This window comes from Chiloscyllium plagiosum, unplaced genomic scaffold (assembly GCF_037043375.1).
Source record: "Chiloscyllium plagiosum isolate Xiang-an unplaced genomic scaffold, Cpla_swu_hap1 HiC_scaffold_15, whole genome shotgun sequence".
Classification (NCBI taxonomy): domain Eukaryota; kingdom Metazoa; phylum Chordata; class Chondrichthyes; order Orectolobiformes; family Hemiscylliidae; genus Chiloscyllium; species Chiloscyllium plagiosum.
Genome location: NW_028270153.1, coordinates 68,344,187 through 68,365,416, shown reverse-complemented (window position 1 = coordinate 68,365,416; position 21,230 = coordinate 68,344,187). Strand labels below are relative to the sequence as shown.

At 44.1% G+C, this 21,230-nt stretch overlaps 1 protein-coding gene across 3 annotated transcripts in view; it reads left to right on the top strand.

The window, feature by feature from the left end:
- LOC122559935 (uncharacterized) overlaps positions 1-21,230 on the top strand; it is a 232,077-nt gene that overhangs the window by 183,999 nt on the left and 26,848 nt on the right. The window lies entirely within an intron of this gene.

Here is a 21,230-nt window from a genome sequence, read left to right as displayed (position 1 = left end):
GATGAGTCTGTTCCCAGTGATAGTCAATGTATGATGAGTCTGTTCCCAGTGAGAGTCAGTGTATGATGAGTCTGTTCCCAGTGATAGTCAATGTATGATGAGTCTGTACACAGTGAGAGTCAGTGAATGATGAGTCTGTTCCCAGTGAGAGTCAGTGTATGATGAGTCTGTTCCCAGTGATAGTCAATGTATGATGAGTCTGTTCCCAGTGAGAGTCAGTGTATGATGAGTCTGTACCCAGTGAGAGTCAGTGTATGATGAGTCTGTTCCCAGTGAGAGTCAGTGTATGATGAGTCTGTACCCAGTGAGAGTCAGTGTATGATGAGTCTGTTCCCAGTGATAGTCAATGTATGATGAGTCTGTACCCAGTGAGAGTCAGTGTATGATGAGTCTGTACACAGTGAGAGTCAGTGTATGATGAGTCTGTTCCCAGTGATAGTCAATGTATGATGAGTCTGTTCCCAGTAAGAGTCAGTGTATGATGCGTCTGTTCCCAGTGAGAGTCAGTGTATGATGAGTCTGTTCCCAGTGAGAGTCAGTGTATGATGAGTCTGTTCCCAGTGATAGTCAATGTATGATGAGTCTGTTCCCAGTGAGAGTCAGTGTATGATGAGTCTTTACCCAGTGAGAGTCAGTGTATGATGAGTCTGTACACAGTGAGAGTCAGTGAATGATGAGTCTGTTCCCAGTGAGAGTCAGTGTATGATGCGTCTGTTCCCAGTGAGAGTCAGTGTATGATGAGTCTGTACACAGTGAGAGTCAGTGAATGATGAGTCTGTTCCCAGTGAGAGTCAGTGTATGATGCGTCTGTTCCCAGTGAGAGTCAGTGTATGATGAGTCTGTTCCCAGTGAGAGTCAGTGTATGATGAGTCTGTACCCAGTGAGAGTCAGTGTATGATGAGTCTGTACCCAGTGAGAGTCAGTGTATGATGAGTCTGTACACAGTGAGAGTCAGTGAATGATGAGTCTGTTCCCAGTGAGAGTCAGTGTATGATGCGTCTGTTCCCAGTGAGAGTCAGTGTATGATGCGTCTGTTCCCAGTGAGAGTCAGTGTATGATGAGTCTGTTCCCAGTGAGAGTCAGTGTATGATGAGTCTGTACCCAGTGAGAGTCAGTGTATGATGAGTCTGTTCCCAGTGATAGTCAATGTATGATGAGTCTGTTCCCAGTGAGAGTCAGTGTGTGTGGGGTCTGTACCCAGAGAGAGTCAGTGTATGATGTGTCTGTTCCCAGTGAGAGTCAGTGTATGATGAGTCTGTACCCAGTGAGAGTCAGTGTATGATGAGTCTGTTCCCAGTAAGAGTCAGTGTATGATGCGTCTGTTCCCAGTGAGAGTCAGTGTATGATGAGTCTGTTCCCAGTGAGAGTCAGTGTATGATGAGTCTGTACCCAGTGAGAGTCAGTGTATGATGAGTCTGTACCCAGTGAGAGTCAGTGTATGATGAGTCTGTTCCCAGTGAGAGTCAGTGTATGATGAGTCTGTACACAGTGAGAGTCAGTGAATGATGAGTCTGTACCCAGTGAGAGTCAGTGTATGATGCGTCTGTTCCCAGTGAGAGTCAGTGTATGATGAGTCTGTTCCCAGTGATAGTCAATGTATGATGAGTCTGTTCCCAGTGAGAGTCAGTGTGTGTGGGGTCTGTACCCAGTGAGAGTCAGTGTATGATGAGTCTGTACCCAGTGAGAGTCAGTGTATGATGAGTCTTTACCCAGTGAGAGTCAGTGTATGATGAGTCTGTACACAGTGAGAGTCAGTGAATGATGAGTCTGTTCCCAGTGAGAGTCAGTGTATGATGCGTCTGTTCCCAGTGAGAGTCAGTGTATGATGAGTCTGTACACAGTGAGAGTCAGTGAATGATGAGTCTGTTCCCAGTGAGAGTCAGTGTATGATGCGTCTGTTCCCAGTGAGAGTCAGTGTATGATGAGTCTGTTCCCAGTGAGAGTCAGTGTATGATGAGTCTGTACCCAGTGAGAGTCAGTGTATGATGAGTCTGTACCCAGTGAGAGTCAGTGTATGATGAGTCTGTACACAGTGAGAGTCAGTGAATGATGAGTCTGTTCCCAGTGAGAGTCAGTGTATGATGCGTCTGTTCCCAGTGAGAGTCAGTGTATGATGAGTCTGTTCCCAGTGAGAGTCAGTGTATGATGAGTCTGTACCCAGTGAGAGTCAGTGTATGATGAGTCTGTTCCCAGTGATAGTCAATGTATGATGAGTCTGTTCCCAGTGAGAGTCAGTGTGTGTGGGGTCTGTACCCAGTGAGAGTCAGTGTATGATGAGTCTGTACCCAGTGAGAGTCAGTGTATAATGAGTCTGTTCCCAGTGAGAGTCAGTGTATGATGAGTCTGTACCCAGTGAGAGTCAGTGTATGATGAGTCTGTTCCCAGTGATAGTCAATGTATGATGAGTCTGTTCCCAGTGAGAGTCAGTGTGTGTGGGGTCTGTACCCAGTGAGAGTCAGTGTATGATGAGTCTGTACCCAGTGAGAGTCAGTGTATAATGAGTCTGTACCCAGTGAGAGTCAGTGTATGATGAGTCTGTACCCAGTGAGAGTCAGTGTGTGTGGGGTCTGTACCCAGTGAGAGTCAGTGTATGATGAGTCTGTACCCAGTGAGAGTCAGTGTATAATGAGTCTGTACCCAGTGAGAGTCAGTGTATGATGAGTCTGTACCCAGTGAGAGTCAGTGTATGATGTGTCTGTACCCAGTGAGAGTCAGTGTGTGTGGGGTCTGTACCCAGAGAGAGTCAGTGTATGATGTGTCTGTACCCAGTGAGAGTCAGTGTGTGTGGGGTCTGTACCCAGAGAGAGTCAGTGTATGATGTGTCTGTACCCAGTGAGAGTCAGTGTGTGTGGGGTCTGTACCCAGTGAGAGTCAGTGTATGATGAGTCTGTACCCAGTGAGAGTCAGTGTATGATGAGTCTGTACCCAGTGAGAGTCAGTGTATAATGAGTCTGTACCCAGTGAGAGTCAGTGTATGATGAGTCTGTACACAGTGAGAGTCAGTGAATGATGAGTCTGTTCCCAGTGAGAGTCAGTGTATGATGCGTCTGTTCCCAGTGAGAGTCAGTGTATGATGAGTCTGTTCCCAGTGAGAGTCAGTGTATGATGAGTCTGTACCCAGTGAGAGTCAGTGTATGATGAGTCTGTACCCAGTGAGAGTCAGTGTATGATGAGTCTGTTCCCAGTGAGAGTCAGTGAATGATGAGTCTGTTCCCAGTGAGAGTCAGTGTATGATGCGTCTGTTCCCAGTGAGAGTCAGTGTATGATGAGTCTGTTCCCAGTGAGAGTCAGTGTATGATGAGTCTGTACCCAGTGAGAGTCAGTGTATGATGAGTCTGTTCCCAGTGATAGTCAATGTATGATGAGTCTGTTCCCAGTGAGAGTCAGTGTATGATGAGTCTTTACCCAGTGAGAGTCAGTGTATGATGAGTCTGTACACAGTGAGAGTCAGTGAATGATGAGTCTGTTCCCAGTGAGAGTCAGTGTATGATGCGTCTGTTCCCAGTGAGAGTCAGTGTATGATGAGTCTGTACACAGTGAGAGTCAGTGAATGATGAGTCTGTTCCCAGTGAGAGTCAGTGTATGATGCGTCTGTTCCCAGTGAGAGTCAGTGTATGATGAGTCTGTTCCCAGTGAGAGTCAGTGTATGATGAGTCTGTACCCAGTGAGAGTCAGTGTATGATGAGTCTGTACCCAGTGAGAGTCAGTGTATGATGAGTCTGTACACAGTGAGAGTCAGTGAATGATGAGTCTGTTCCCAGTGAGAGTCAGTGTATGATGCGTCTGTTCCCAGTGAGAGTCAGTGTATGATGAGTCTGTTCCCAGTGAGAGTCAGTGTATGATGAGTCTGTACCCAGTGAGAGTCAGTGTATGATGAGTCTGTTCCCAGTGAGAGTCAGTGTATGATGAGTCTTTACCCAGTGAGAGTCAGTGTATGATGAGTCTGTTCCCAGTGAGAGTCAGTGTATGATGAGTCTGTTCCCAGTGAGAGTCAGTGTATGATGAGTCTGTACCCAGTGAGAGTCAGTGTATGATGAGTCTGTTCCCAGTGAGAGTCAGTGTTTATTGGAACATTTCTCCTAGTAAAAGTTATTGTTTGTGGACCGCATGCTTCCTTGGATTAAATATTTTCTAATCATTTCAGAGAAGTTATTCCACAGCTTTGAGACCTGATGGGACTTGAACCTGGCTCTCCTATTTCAGGGGTAGGAACACTACAACTACATCACAAGAACCCTTAAAATTGAGTTTTTGGTAAATTTAAATTTCATCATCTGCCAAGGTGGGATTTGAACACAGGTTCCCAAACATTACCTTGGGGGCCCTCAGTTAATAATCCAATTGCCTCTCTGCCACCAGGCCCGAGTGGCACACTGGAAGTGACCCTACTTGTAAGCAAGGAGGTTTGGGTTCATGCCACCTGCTCCAGAGGTGTGGAATGACATTGATAGACTGAATGGCCTGTTTTGGATGGGTTGGGTATGGAGGGATATGGACCAAATACAGGCAAATGGGACTAATTTAAATTGTGAAAATTGGGTTGCATGGGTCTGTTTTCTATGCTGTAGACCTCAACGACTCTGTCTTTAAAGAGATTGATTAGAACATATCTTGTGTGTCACCATACCTGGGTGAGAGTCAGTGTGCATGTGTGACGCTTACACTAATGATAGTCATTGTGTGTGTGGGACCTATACAACAGTGAGAGTTTATGTAGAGTTCATACACCCCTCAGAGCCTATGTGTGTGCAGTCCATACACCATTGAGAGTCAATGGGCATGCAGGACCCATACACCACTGAGAGTCATTGTGTTTCCAAACTGGGCCCCCAACGAGAGTCAATGTGTGTTGGAGACACTGTACTCCAGAGAAAGTCACTGTTTCTGGAACCTGTACCCCAGTCAGAGTCAGTATGTCTGTGGGATCTATACCCCAGTAAGAGTCAGTACTCATCCAACACATACTCCACAGAGGGCCAGTATGGGTGAGATCTGTACATCAATGAGAGTCAGTATGTGTGGGACTCCAGCTCACTAAGAATCAGTGTCTGTCAATATGAGTCAGTGTGTTGAAGAACTTGAGCACAATTAAAGTAACTGTTTGTGGAACCTGTACCCTAGTGACAGTCAGTGCGTGTATCCCATAGCCCATTGAGAGTCATTAATATTGGGAACCATACCCCAGTGAGAGCCAGTGTACATTTTACATATCCCAGTGAGTGTCAGTATTTGTTGAACATGACCCAGGTGGTGTCAGCGTTTGTGTAACTGTTCCGCGGTGATAGTCTACCTGTTTGAGACCACATCGCAGTGAATACAGTCTATTTCAGACCTGTAACACAGTGACAATCAATGTATGTGTGGGATTCATATACCGGTGTGTGTCTATGTGGGAGGGACCTGCACCCAAGTGAGCATCTGTGTATGTGACACATGCAACCCAGTTAGAGTTTCTGTTTGGGCAACCTATCAGAATCAGTGTGTATGGGATTCATAGCCAGTGGGAGTCAGTGTGTGTGGGAGCTGGGCCAAAGTAAAGTAGGAGGACAAAGCCGGTCGGGAAGGTAAGTGATTGTTATTTGCTTGGGTGTGTTCTAGACCCCAGGTCCTACAAAGTAGGGCCTCCCTCCCTCCCTCCTCCTCTAACCTAAATTAAAAGTCCACAGACTTGCCCCAAAAAGATGTTCCATGGAAGTTCCTGTGGATTGAAGAGTGAGGCTTTAGCTCAGGAGTCCTTGACAAGGAGGTTGAGTGAAGTGATTACGCCACAGTTGAAGAGGGTGAAGACATGACTGCCCAGCTGGTTCAGTGTGCTACGTGCTTGGTGTGGGAGGTCAGCGACTCTGGTGTGTCTGGCTCGTAGAAGTGTGGAAAGTGTGTGCACGTTCAGCTACTGACAGAGCATATTGCAGCACTGATGAAAGAACTCGAGGACCTTAGGCTCATCCGAGAGAACGAGATCTTTCTGGACAAGACCTTCAGCGAGGTGATTACACCGACCTTACCAGAAGAGAGCAGAAGAGAGCAGACGATGAGGAAGGCAGAGAGGAGACAGGTGCAAGAGACCCCGGGGGAAGTACCTGTCAGGAACAAGTTGAATCTTTTGGAATCAGTAGAGACAGATGACACTGCCAGTTCGCGAGGCGGCCAGGTCTGTCAATCAAAGGTTGGTGTGGAGGCAGAGCGGAAGAGTCGGACACCGCACAGAGCCGTGGTAATAGGGGACTCCATAGTGAGAGGAACTGACCGGGGTTTTAGTGGCAGCAGGCGGGACTTAAGGATGGTGTGTTGCCTTCCTGGTGCTAGAGTGAAAGACATCACAGACAGAGTGCAGGAAATCCTCAAGGACAAAGGTGAAGGGCCAGAGGTGGTGGTACATGTCGGCACAAATGATGTCGGGAAGAAGAGGAGGAACATACTACAGCAAGACTTCGGAGAACTAGGAAGAAGGCTGAAAAGCAGGACGTCCAGGGTGGTTATCTCCGGTTTGCTTCCAGTTTCTCGGGCTGGAGAGGCCAGAAACAGGTAGATAATGGACTTGAATGTGTGGCTGGGGAACTGGTGCAGGAAGCAAGGATTTAAATTCTTGGATCACTGGGGTATGTTTTGTGGTAAGCATAAATTATACAAGAGAGACGGTTTGCACCTTAATAGGTTAGGGACCAGCATTCTGGCAGGCAGGTTTTCTACTGCAACACCGCTACATTTAAACTAAGTAGCGGGGGGGAGGGGGACAAACTGGATGTTTAAGAAGGAAATTGGAGGGAAAGTTAGAACAAGGGAAGTCAAGAAAGACAACGGTATCAATGAGGCAGAAAACTCAAAAAGGGATCATGCTGTAAGGTTGAGTGAAATAGGAGTTGATGGGAAGGGTGAGGGCAGTAACAAATTAAAATACTATACATGAATGCACGAAGCGTTAGAAATAAGATGGATGAGCTTGAGACTGTTTTGGAAGTTGGCAGATACGATATTGTGGGGATAACTGAGACGTGGCTTCAAGTGGACAGGGCCTGGGAAATGATTATTCAAGGTACACATGCTATCGTAAGGACTGACTGACGGACAGAGGGGGTGGGGTGGCCATGTTGGTAAGGGATGATATTCAGTCCCTTGCGCGGGGGGACCCAGAATCAGGGGATGTAGAGTCAAAGTGGATAGAGTTGAGAAATACTAAGGGTAAAAAGACCCTCTTGGGAGTTATCTATAGGCCCCCAAAGAGGCCCCCAGTCTGGATGTCGGATGTAAGTTAAACCAGGAGCTGAAATTGGCCTGTTGCAAAGATGTTACTACAGTTGTTATGGGGGATTTCAACAGACAGGTAGACTGGGAGAATCAGGATGGTATTGGACCTCAAGAAAGAGACTTTGTGGAATGCCTCCAAGATGGATTCTTAGAACAGTTGGTGCTGGAGCCGACCAGGGAGAAGGCAATTCTGGATCTGGTATTGTGCAACGAGCCAGAATTGATCAGGGACCTCAAAGTGAAGGAGCCATTGGGAAGTAGTGACCATAATACATTAAGCTTCAATCTGCAATTTGAGAGGGAGAGGGTACAATCAGAAATGACAATACTTCTGTTGAATAAAGGGAACTATGGAGCTATGAGGGAGGAGCTGGCCAAAGTTCAATGGTGCAATACCTTAGCAGGGATGACCGTGGAGGAACAATGGCAGATATTTCTGTGTATAATGCAGAAGATGCAGGACCAGTTCATTCCAAAAAGGAAGAAAGATCCTAGGAGGAGGCATGGGCGGCCGTGGCTGACGAGGAAAGTTAAGAAACATATAAAGTTAAAAGAGAAAAAGTATAACATAGCAAAGATAAGTGGGAAAACGGAGGACTGGGAAGCTTTTAAAGAACAACAGAGGATTACTAAGAAGGAAATACGCAGAGAAAAAATGAGGTACAAAGATAAACTGGCCAAAAATATAAAGGAGGAACGTAAAAGTTTTTTTTAGATATGTGAAAGGCAAAAAATGGTAATGACTAAAAGACTAAAGACTTGAAGACAGAAACAGGGGAATATATTACGGGGAACAAAGAAATGGCAGAAGAATTGAATTGGTACTTCAGATCTGTGTTCATTGGGGAAGACACAAGCAATCTCCCAGAGGTAACAGCGGCTGAAGGACCTGAACTTAAGGGAATTTATATTTGCCAGGAATTGGTGTTGGAGAGACTGTTAGGTCTTAAGGTTGATAAGTCCCCGGGGCCTGATGGTCTACATCCCAGGGTACTGAAAGAGGTGGCTCGAGAAATCGTGGATGCGTTGGTGATTATTTTCCAGAGTTTGATAGATTCGGAATCAGTTCCTGCGGATTGGAGGGTGGCTACTGTTGTACCACCTTTTAAGAAAGGTGGGAGAGAGAAAGCAGGAAATTATAGACCAGTTAGTCTGACCTCAGTGGTGGGAAAGATGCTGGAGTCTATTATAAAGGATGAAATTACGACACATCTGGATAGTAGTAACAGGATAAGTCAGAGTCAGCATGGATTTATGAAGGAGAAATCATGCTTGACTAATCTTCTGGAATTTTTGAGGAAGTAACTCTGAAGATGGACGAGGGAGATCCAGTAGATGTAGTGTACCTGGACTTTCAGAAAGCTTTTGATAAAGTCCCACATAGGAGGTTAGTGAGCAAAATTAGGGTGCATGGTATTGGGTGCAAAGTACTAACTTGGATTGAAAGTTGGTTGGCTGACAGGAAACTAAGAGTAGTGATAAACGGCTCCATTTCGGAATGGCAGGCAGTGACCAGTGGGGTACCACAGGGATCAGTGCTGGGACCGCAGCTTTTTACAATACATGTTAATGATATAGAAGATGGTATTAGTAGTAACATTAGCAAATTTGCTGATGATACTAAGCTGGGTGGCAGGGTAAAATGTGAGGAGGATGTTAGAAGATTATAGGGTGACCTGGACAGGTTAGGTGAGTGGTCAGATGCAAGGCAGATGCAGTTTAATGTGGATAAGTGTATGGTTATCCACTTTGGTGGCAAGAACAGGAAGGCAGATTACTACCTAAATGGAATCAATTTAGGTAAAGGGGCAGTACAAAGAGATCTGTGTGTTCTTGTACACCAGTCAAGCAGGTAGTGAAGAAGGCTAATAGTATGCTGGCCTTCATAACACGAGGGATTGAGTATAGAAGCAAAGAGGTTCTTCTGCAGCTGTACAGGGCCCTGGTGAGACCACAGCTCGAGTACTGTGTGCAGTTCTGGTCTCCAAATTTGAGGAAAGATATTCTGGCTATTGAGGGAGTGCAGCGTAGGTTCACGAGGTCAATTCCTGGAATGGCGGGATTACCTTACGCTGAAAGACTGGAGCGACTGGGCTTGTATACCCTTGAGTTTAGAAGACTGAGAGGGGATCTGATTGAGACATATAAGATGATTAAAGGATTGGACATTCTGGAGGCAGGAAACATGTTTCCGCTTATGGTGAGTGCCGAACCAGAGGACACAGCTTAAAAATACGGGGTAGACCATTTAGGACAGAGATGAGGAGAAACTTCTTCACCCAGAGAGTGGTGGCTGTGTGGAATGCTCTGCCCCAGAGGGCAGTGGAGGCCCAGTCTCTGGATTCATTTAAGAAAGAATTGGATAGAGCTCTCAAGGATAGTGGAATCAAGGGTTATGGAGATAAGGCAGGAACAGGATACTGATTAAGGATGATCAGCCATGATCTTATTGAATGGTGGTGCAGGCTCGAAGGGCAGAATGGCCTACTCCTGCACCTATTGTCTATTGACCTGTACCTCAGTGAGAGTCATTTTGAGAGGGCTCCACCCCCCAGTTACAGACAGTGTATCTGCAACCTGTACCCTAATGTGTGTCTGTGAGTGTCGGATCCATACGCCAGAGAAGTCAATGTGTGTGGAATCCATTACCTAGTAAGTGTTAATTTATGGAGAACCATATCCCAGTGAGTGAGTGAGTGTATGAGTGTGTGTGTGTGTGTGGAACCTATACCACAGTGACAGGCAGTGTATGTAAGATTTGTACCCCAGTGAGATTCAGTTTTTGTGGGACACGTACCCCAGTGAGAATTAGCATATGTGGGACCAGTACTCCGGACACAGTCATTTTCTGTGGATCCTGTAACCTAGTGATGGAATGTGGAAGGGTCACAGATCCCAAAGAAAGTCAGTGTGTGTGAACCTCATCCCAGTGACAGTCAGTGTGTGTGGGACCTGCACCCCAGTGAGACTCAGTGCATGAGGGACCTTTACCCCGGTGAGAGTCAGTATCTGGGGATCCATACCCCAGTGAGAATCACTGTGTGCGGAACTGGTGCCACAGTGTGAGTCAGTGCATGTGGGATCCATACCCACGTACAAATTGCTGAATATGGACCTGTACCTCAGTGAGAATCAGTGTGTGTAGGAACTTTACCCGAATGAGAGTCTGTTTGTGTGGGACCTGTATCCCATTGAAAATCAGTGTGAGTCATTTTTTGTGGGACTTGTATCCCAGTGCATCTGATATAGTATTATCTCAATATTTATGCTGGCTGCAGTTTATTTTGAAATCATAGGAATAGTCATAGCCATAGCTTTTTGACTGTTTGTAACTCAATGATTTTACAAAGTGAATTAGATTATGTGCCTCTGTGGTCAGTAACTTTCTGAAATTGATAGTTGATCTTGTCCTTGATAGTTGATCTTGTTATCACTTCACAGAATGATGTCAGATAAATAGAGCCATTTGTCCCATTCTGCTTGTTGAATTTTCCCTCTTTTTGCTGTCTGTGTGTATAGCCCTATCAGTCTTTCCTCTTTTAAATGTTACAACTGATTTCACTTCCAATAACTTTATGGACAAAAGGAGGATTCGAACATTAGGTGTGAAGAGGCTGTCCCTTCTTGATGTGTACATGTAGTCCAGTACTTCACTCTAAACTGTCTGTCTGCATGTTTTCCACTATTTTCAGTGTTTATCGGCTCCATAACTTTCTCCTAAAACCACATTATCTCTTCCTCTTCATCTATTGAAAACTTCTGTCTAATTAGCCCTTTGACCTCTTATCTGCTCCTGTGAACTTATCTCTCTTTCATGCCATTATTGGTTTTCGTTACTGTTATTTAATTTAAATTAGTGCTGCTAACTCTCTGGTCCTGATTAAGTACTTGTTTTCTTCGGAAACTGTCTCATCATCTTGATGTCAGCTTTACCTAAATGAGAATCTTTGTAGCGGTTTCAGGTTTTGCCCTAACAAACACAGCAATGTCCTCAATCACATGATCACAGTTTCATACATGTTCATGAAGCAGTAAATTGTTAATTATTCCATTAATTAATTAATTAAACAAACTGATCTCAATCCAATATACGTTGCCCCATTGTTGGTGCCCGGATATTCTATGGCTGAAAATTGGTTTTAAATGTATGGGCCATATAACCTAAACAGTCTGTTTGAAAACTCAAGTGCATTGTGTTTACTTTATCTTTCACTCCTGGATTAATTTCTTTACATCTGTATTTATGTTTCTAGTATGAATCAGGCTGCACGTTCTACACCACAGCAACTCAATGTGTGAATGATATTTTTCCACATTTCCCCTCTTGTTCTTTTGCTTGTAATATGTCTCTCTACTTCCCAACCAATACATTACTGAAAACTATTTCACCGTCCTTATTCCATCGAATGTCGAATTCTCTGATTCCAACCTCAACAACTCCAGTCTCTCCACATAGCTGCAATCCTTCCCCCTCCATCCAGTGCCATCTGGTAAAATCCTTTCTTCATCCGCCCAAGTCCTCAGATACCCTGCTGAAGTGCATTGCCCAGAGTTGAGCACAGTACTCCAGTTGGGGCATTAACGCTGTTCATAAAGCTGCAGGTTAGCTTCCATGCTGTTATACTCATGAAGCAAAAGATTTCATTAAACCTTTCTATCAAACCATCTCAACTTGATCTTGTCACATTCAAAGATTTCACAGACTCATGGAACTCTACCTCCTTCAGTGTGATAAATGTGGTCCATTGTGTCTGCACTGCGTTTTCCAAAGAAGCAATTTAGCTGGTTGCACTCCTCTGCTTTATTCCCATAATTCTTTTCAAATAGCTTTCAAATTCCTTCGTGAGAGCCTTGCTCAGTCCTTCTCCACCACATTCACTCCAATTCTAGATCCTAATCACTGACTTTAAAAAGCTTTCTTCTTGTGTGTCCAATGGGTCTGCAGTATTTTCACACATGACTACTGCTGCCAGCCTATGGTACTTGCCACTTGTACCAGTAGTAGGCACTGGCAGTTTGCTGCCACCAATCCTCCTTTGTCTTTTTGGCTTGGGCTTATCTAGATATCAGATAGAGAGTACATTGCCGTGCAGTATCTAGAGAAGAGGTTTATAACAGACAGTAGTATGTACAATAACATTTAATCAAGGATAATGACTCCAAGCTTATGGAGAAGGTATAGATACATTTTTTTCCTCTGAAGGTCCTTCAGCAGAACCTTAGAGAGATTTGAGTGATGTAGGCTATGGCGAGATGTGTGGTTGAATTAGACGAGAAATCCTGCAAGGCTCATCTTGACATTGAGATCATCTCGCTTCATCTTTTGTGCTTTCCACAAGTGGTGTGGCAAGATTCTTGCAGGAGACAGACCTGAGGCTAGTGTGCATCAACAGCCTCTGTCGTAAGGTTGGACATATTCGTGTAACCTGTAAAGAAGTTACGTAATGCAGTAAATTTCAAATTGCTTACTCAACAAGATGTTTTTGGTTAGATCAGAAAGATTATTCTCATCATTACAGGCTCATTTTCACCTTGAAGGTCACCAAACAAGTTCGAGATCACCTCCTTCATCATGTAACATCAATGAAGCCAAGGATGCTGTGTGCTTAGTCAACTGCTCTCTCCATTGTCCCGCTACCTTTAATGATTTATGCACATATACACCCAAGTCCTTCCACTCCTGCAAGAATTCTACTGATTACTAATAAGGGTAGGCGCAGTAGTTCAGTGGTTAGCATTGCTGCCTTGCAGTGCCAGAGACCTGGGCTCGATTCCAGCTTTGGGTGACTGTCTGTGTGGAATTTGCAGTCTAATGATGACAGTGAAACCATTGTCTACTGTCAGGAAAAACCACCTGGATCATTAATGTCCTTCAGGGAAGTAAACCCTCACCCTTACCTGGAGTGTAGGGGGCTGAGGGATGACCTTATAGAGGTTTATAAAATCATGAGGGGCATGGAGTGGGTAAATAGACAAGGTCTTTTCCCTGGAGTGGGGGAGTCCAAAACTAGAGGGCATAGGTTTAGGGTGAGAGGGGAAAGATTTAAATAGGACCTAAGGGGCAACCTTTTCACGCAGAGGGAAGTGTGCGTGTGTGGAATGATCTGCCAGAGGAAATGGTGGAGGCTGGTACAATTACAACATTTAAAAGGCATCTGGATGGGTATATGAATAGGAAGGGTTTAGCAGGCCAAGTGCTGGCAAATGGGACTAGATTAATTTAGGATATCTGGTCGGCATGGATGAGTTGGTCTGAAGGGTCTGTTTCCGTGCTGTACCTCTCTATGACTGTATGGTCAGCATGGATGAGTTGAATCAAAGGGTCTGTTTCCATATTACATATCTCTATGAATATAACCTGGCGTTGTGTGCCTTCTGACCAATTAGGGATGGGCAACATACCATTAGCCAGTGAAATAACTGTACAGAGACCAGTATCCCATCACTAAGTTACTCTTTATTTACTCTTTATTTACAAATGAATAGTCTTTGCCTCTGGTATTGCCTCATGAAGAGTAACTTAGTGATGGGATACTGGCCTCTGTACAGTTATTTCACTGGCTAATGGTATGTTGCCCATCCCTAATTGGTCAGAAGTCACACAACGCCAGGTTATAGTCATAAAGGTATATAATATGGAAACAGACCCTTTGGTTCAACTCATCCATGCTGACCATACAGTCATAGAGTCATAGAGACGTACAGCACATAGTGAAGAGTCAGGTACCAGGTTGTCAGTATCTCTCACATTCACCCTTTTTTTTATCAGAAAGGGCTCCCTGACTGGATCAGATTAATTGCCCAAAACAAGGAACTCATATTCTGTGAGGTCCAGATGGCTGACCTCATTACAATCATTTCATCCCTCCCCCTCGGAGTCCTCCTGGCCCATTTTAGCACTGAGTCAGGTTCCTCTGACCAAGTGTCTGATGCAAACAGAGTGTAACACATGGGAGCTTGCCTCTTGCACCAGAAGCGCCCAGGTAGACTTTCATTTTCTTTTTCTGGAGGCAAAAATATCAAGGCGGATACTTCTGTCATGTCCATCTCGGATTCAGAGGACTTGCCAACACTTGACAGAGAGGGTGAACCCAGGGATTCCGCAGCATTTCTGAAGGTTCTGACAAGCAGGGTACATTTTGCTCCCACAACTGTTTGAGAATTCACAGCTTGCATATGGTCCACATCCTTATTCAGGACTGTAGTATCTACCTGAACTTTGTACAACACTGGTACTGACCTTGCATTATTCACGCCTCTTATCCATGTGGGGCCAATTCCGTGATTCTTGCACCACACTTTGGAACTGTCTCTCTTGCTTGGCAGAGTCTTGTGTCCAGCACTGGATTTCCTGTTGCTATTTCACCTTCCCCTGCCAAGTCTGGAAAGGTCAGACATAACCTGGTGCGGAGTCTTCCACCGATTAGCAACTCAACTGGTACAATCCCTGTGGTTGCATGTGCGGTGGTCCTATAATCAAATAGGAACTGCTATAGCTTGGTACCTAGTGAGGCTGTAGGCTCTTTCTGCAAGCCAGCCCTCAAAGTTGCTTTTGCTGCTCTTTCTGAAAGGCCATTGGATGATGGGTTATGTGGTGATACACTTTTTGTGGAATCCCATTTGATTTTGAAAAATAACCAAAATTCCTGTTGGTAAATGGTGGCCCATTCTCTGTGACCAACACTTCTGGGACTCTGTGTATTGCAAAAGATGTGTGCAGTCCTTCTGTCATCATCCTCGTGTTTGACAAGTGGACCCTGCACACATACACACACTTTGAATGAAGTCTTTTTATTCACTGACAGGATGTAGGCATCTCTGGCTAGGCCAGCATTTATTGTTCATCAGGCAGTTTAGAGTCAACCACATTGCTGGGGTCTGGAGTCACATGTAGGCTAGATCAGGTAAGGATGGCAGTTTCCTTCCCTAAAGGGCATTAGTGAACCAGATGGGTTTTTCCAACAATCAACAATGGTCATCATTAGACTCTTAATTCCAGATTCTTCATTGAATTCAAACTCCACTATCAGCCATGATGGAATTTGAATCCAGGTGCCCAGAACATTAGCTGAGTTTCTGGATTAATAGTATACAATAACGCCATTAGGCGAAAGTGAGTACTGCTCACTTTCTGATGAGCAGAAAACTCATTCCTGATGAAGGGTTTTTATCCAAAACGTTGATTCTCCTGATCCTCAGATACTGCCTGACTTGCTGTGCTTTTCCAGCACAACACTCTTGTCAATAATACCATTAGGCCATTGTCTACAACAGCTAAGAACATTGAGCCCATGAAAGGACCTGCATCATCAACATGCAACTGTGTATAAGGTTTCCCTGGCTATTCCCGTGGATTTGGGGAGCTGTTGGCGGTATTTGTTTGTCTGTGTTTGCACTTGCATACTGCCTTACCAATGCAGCTATATCTGCATCCAAGGACGGGCCACCAGACATAATTCCTTGACAACATCTTCATTTTCTAAAGCCCTGGATAACCTTGCTGGAGTTCAGCCAGTATTTGATGTGACGTTTGCTCAGGACAATCACTCTTGCTCCCTATAACAATATGCCAGCCCCTACTGTGAGATGGTGTCTCCGGGTCCAAAAAGGTTTTAATTTCGGTTGCGACTGCCCTTTGTTTTCCCTCATTAATACCAATTATTTCAGTTGTGGAAGACTGGATCTTTCTGTGTCCAAAGAGTGATATTGTCAGCTGTAACTTGGAGTTGTCCAGAAAATGTAATATCCCTTAAAGGGAGACAGGTCAATGCATTCGCTAATTGGCCTCCCTTCTAACCTATAAGCACTTTGTGTCAGTGTTCAGCGCATAATGCAGCCCAAATCTATGGGCAGCACTGCCTTGTCACTCCAAATGGATAAAGTTGAGGTTTGTAGTCCAAATTTTCATCCATAAAGTATTTCATCCAGATTAACAGCCCCAATCAGGGAACCCATCATTTATGTTGTCCAGCTGATCGACCTTGTTATCATTATTACAGCTAACAATGCCCACATCCTATGAATGAATAAAAAATAGAACACTCTCCTTGCAGATTACAATACTTAAAGAGATGGTGATGAAAGCCAATGGTAAATCTTTAAAATGTGCAAGGAGGAACTGCAACAATTATTCATTCCTGTCTGGGCAGAAGTAAGACAGATAGGTATCCAACCATGGCTTCACAAAGGAAGTCAGAAATAGTATTAGATCCAAGGGAGATCCATACAAATTGGTTAGAAAACACAACAAGGTTGAGGTTGGGAGCAGTTTAGAATTCAGGAAAGGAGGACAAAGGGATTGATGAAGGAAGGGTGATTAGAGTACAAGAGTAACCTTGGGAGATCATAAAAACTGATTGTAAAAGTTTATATTAAGGCATGCAAAAAGAAAAAGATTGGTGAGGACAATTCTAGAAAAAGGGAAATTAATAATAATGGGGAAAAAAGAGGTGGCTGACAAACTAACTAATGCTGGTCCCCCCAGATTGTGAACCGATTCTGTTATATAAAATAGCTGTAAGTACAGGAAATGTTCATATGTCGGATATTTAAAATTACACCCCTGTATGGGATCGCATTTGTAAGTATGAGTGTTTGTGTGTGAAACGTTCATAATCGGGAGCCCATGTACTTTGGTTCCATCCACACAAAACAGGATACAAATAACAGACCCGAAACATTGGGGAGCACAGGGAGGAACAGAAGGAAATCAGTATGAGTAGAGAAATGGTGTTGGGCAAATTAATGGGATTCAAGACAGATATATAGAGTCATAGAATCATAGAGATGTACAGTATAGAAACAGACCCTTCAGTCCAACTTGTCTCTGCTGACCAGATATCCCAACCTAATCTAGTCCTAACACTATCACCTGATGAAGGAGCGTCGCTCCGAAAGCTAGTGTGCTTCCAATTAAACCTGTTGGATTATAACCTGGTATTGTGTGATTTTTAACTTAATCTAGTCCCATTTGCCAGTACCCGGCCCATATCCCTCCAAACCCTTCCTATTCATGTACCCATCCAGATACCTTTTAAATGTTGCTATTGTACCAGCCTCCACCACTTCCTTGGCAGCTAATTCCATACACGCAAAACCCTCTGTATGAAAAAGTTGCTCCTTAGGTCCCTTTTATATCTTTCCCCTCTCACCCTAAACCTATGCCCTCTAGTTCTAGATTCCCCCAGTCTGTTTACCCTATCCATGGCCCTCATGATTTTATAAACCTCTATAAGGATGCCAGGGCTTGATAATTTATTTCTCCAAGTACTTACGAAGTGATCCTAGAGATAGTGGATGAATTAGTGGTCATACTCCAAGATGCTAAAGACTCAGGAACGATTCCTACAGATGAAGGGAGGCAAAGAGAAAGCTAAGTTATTTGAGAAGAGTCTGAGAGATAAGATTTACATGCATTTGGAAGTATAGGGTTTGATTAGGAATAGTCAGCATGGCTTTGTGAATGGGAGATCATGCCTCACACATTTGTTAGAGTTCTTTGATGAAGTGACCAGGAAAGTTGACAAGAGCAGGGTGGTAGACATAATCTATATGGATTTCAGTCAGGCCTTTGATAAGGTTCCATATGGTAGGCTGCTCTGGAAGGTTAGATTACGTTGGATCCAGGGGGAACTGGCAAATTGGATACACAATTGGCTTGATGATAGGAAGCAGAGGGTAATAGTGGAAGGATGCTTATTGGACTAAAGGCCTCTGACTAGTGGAGTGCCTCAGGGGTCAGTGCTGGGCCCATTGCTGTTTGTTATCGATATCAATGATTTGGATGAGAATATACAAGACCTGATTAGTAAGTTTGCTGATGATAATAAAATAGAAGGTATCGTGGACAGTGAGGAAGGTTCTCAGAAATTGCAACAGGACCTTGATCAGCTGGGTGTGTGTGAGCTGAGAAATGGCAAATGGAGTTTAATATCGATAAGTGTCTCGCATTTGCAAAGTCAAATCAATGTCGGAGTTTCATGGTGAATGGCAGGGCCTTAATGAGTGTCATGGAACAGAGGCACCTTGGAGTTCAGATTCACAGATCTCTGAAAGTGGAGTCACAGGTAGACAGGGGAGTGAATAAGGCTTTTGGCACACTGGCCTTCATCAGGCAGTGCACTGAGTATAGAAGTTGGGAAGTTATGTTTCAGTTGTACAGGACGTTGGTGAGGCCACACTTGGAATATTGTGTTCAGTTTTTGTCACCTTGCTAGAGGAAGGATGTTATTAAACTGGAAAAAGTGCAGAACAAATTTACAAGGATGTTGCTTGGGTTCAATGGTCTGAGTTATAGGGAGAAGTTGGACAGACTAGGACTGTTTTCTTTAGAGCGTAGGAGATTGAAGGGTGAATAAGAGGTGAATAAGATCATGAGAGGCATAGATAGCATGAACGTACTCAGTCTTTCTCCCAAGGTTGGGGAATTGAGGACTAGAGGGCATCAGTTTAAGGTTAGAGAGGAAAGAATAAAAGGAAACCTGAGGTGCAACATTTTTAGACGGAGGGTGATACGCATATAGAATGAGCCGCCAGTGGAAGTGGTTGAGGCGGGTACATTAACAACATTTAAAAGGCATTTGGACATATACATGGATAGGAAATGATTTGGAGATGCCGGTGTTGGACTGGGGTGTACAAAGTTAAAAATCACACAACACCAGGTTATAGTCCAACAGGTTTAATTGGAAGCACACTAGCTTTCGGAGCGACGCTCCTTCATCAGGTGATTGTGGAGGGCTCGATCGTAACACAGAATTTATCGCAAAAATTTGCAGTGTGATGTAACTGAAATTATACATTGAAGAATTGATTGTCTGTTAAGCCTTTCATCTGTTAGAATACAGTGATAGTTTCACTTCTTTCATGTGTAAATCACAAAACCCTTTTTTTTAAAGTTGTATTCTCGGATAAGCTGTTAACAATGGTGATAGCTAGACAATATGTTGAAGGTGTTAGCCCCCTGTGTTCTCTGTCTATGACCTGATGTTTAGATTGATTCTAATCTAAAAAGTGAGATAACAGAGTTTTACATAAATTCATGCAGTTTTTGAGCTCAGAGTTCTACATGAATGAATGCAGTTTTTGAGCAAAGTGCAATGCAACTCTGCAAGTACAAATTCACCCCACGAAATAAATGTGTGCATGTGGGTCTTTGTCTGTCTGTGTGTGTGTGTGTCTGTCTGGGGTGGGGGTTGTGAGTGTGAGAAAGTGTGTGAGTGTGGGAGTGTGTGTGTCTATAAGGGTGTGTGTGGGTGTCTGTGTGCGCGTCTGTGTGTACCTGTGTCCGTGTATGTGAGAGTGTGTGTGTGTAGTGCAATGGTGATCATGTAATGTGACATGAACCCAATGTCCCGGTTGAGGCCCTCCCAATGGGGACCGAACTTAGCTATCAGCCTCTGCTCAGCCACTTTCCTCTGCTGCCTGTCCCGAAGTCCACCTTGGAGGATGGTCACCCGAAGGTCCGAGGCTGAATGTCCTGGACCACTGAAGTGTTCCCCAACTGGGAGGGAACCCTCTTGTCTGTTGATTGTTGTGCAGTGCCCGTTGTCGTAAAGGATAGGAAAGGAGTAGAAGGATTTGATTCAAGTGCAGGGAGATGGGATTAGCATGGACAGACATTTTGATTGGTGTGGACCAGTTCAAGCCAAAGGGCCTGTCTCCGTGCTGTAGGACTCTATGACTCTAAAATTTATCACGCAGTCAGCCTGACCTTGGTAGTAGGGAAAATGCTTGAGTCCATTATAAAAGAATTAATAGTTGACCACTTGGAAATCAGTGGCAGGATCAGACAGAGTCAGCATGGATTGATGAAAGGGAAAACATGCTTAACAAATCTACTGGACCTCTTTTGGCAAAGTCCCACATAAGAGGTTAGTGTGTAAAATTAAAGTGCATGGGATCAGGGATAGTGTACTGAGATGTACAGGAAATAGGTGAAGAGTATGAATAAATAAGTCTTTTTCAAAATGGTAGGCAGTGAATAAATGTGAATTAGCCATTTTAGGAGCAAAACAGGAATACAGATAATTAACTGAATGGCTATAAATGGAGAGAGAGGAACCTGCAATGGGTTCTGGATGTCCTTGTTCTTCAGTCATTGAATGTAAGCATGCAGGTGCAGCAAGTAGAGAAGAAGGCAAATAGAATATTGGACCTTCATAGCGAGGGATTCAAGAACAGGAGTTGGTACAACAGCAATTATATGGGATTTTGGTAAGACTGTACCTGGAGTATTGTGAGCAGTTTTGACCTCACTATCTGAGGAAGGATGTTCTGGTGAAAGAGGGAGTACAGTGTAGGTTTACCAGACTGATTCCGAGGATGACTGAGGAGAGACTAAATTAATTAGGATTATCTTCATTGGAATGAAGAATGAGGAGGGGTTTTCATAGAAGCCTATAAAGGACTGTTCAGGTTGGATGTAGGAAGGATTTATGGATAGCAAGTGAGTTCAGAACCGGGGGTCAAAGGGTATGAATACAAGGTAAACTATTTAGTACTGAAATGAGGAGAAATCTCTTCACCTCGAGAGTGGTGAGCCTGTGGAATTTGTTATTAGATATCAGTCGTGGCCCAAAACATCATATGATTTCAAGAAGGAGTTGGGGGGGATATAGCTCTTAGGGTTAAAGGGATCAAAGGATCTGGAGGAGAAGCAGGAACAGGCGACTGAGTTGGATGGTCAGCCATGATCATAATGAATAGTGCAGCAGGCTTGAAGGGCTGAATGGCCTACTCCTGCTTCTATGTTTCAAAAGTTTTATATACCCTGAAGGTTTTCAGATTGTTCCTTTTCTCCCAAGGTCTAGATCATTAATATATACATCAGGAAAATCCCAATCCCTGGAGATTTTCACTACAAACCTTCCTCCAGGCTGGAAAATATCCCGTGACCTTATTCTCTGTTTCCTGTTACTCAGCCAATTTCATATTCACATAGTTATTGTCCCTTTTCTACCATGAGTTCTAGCTTTTCTCACAGG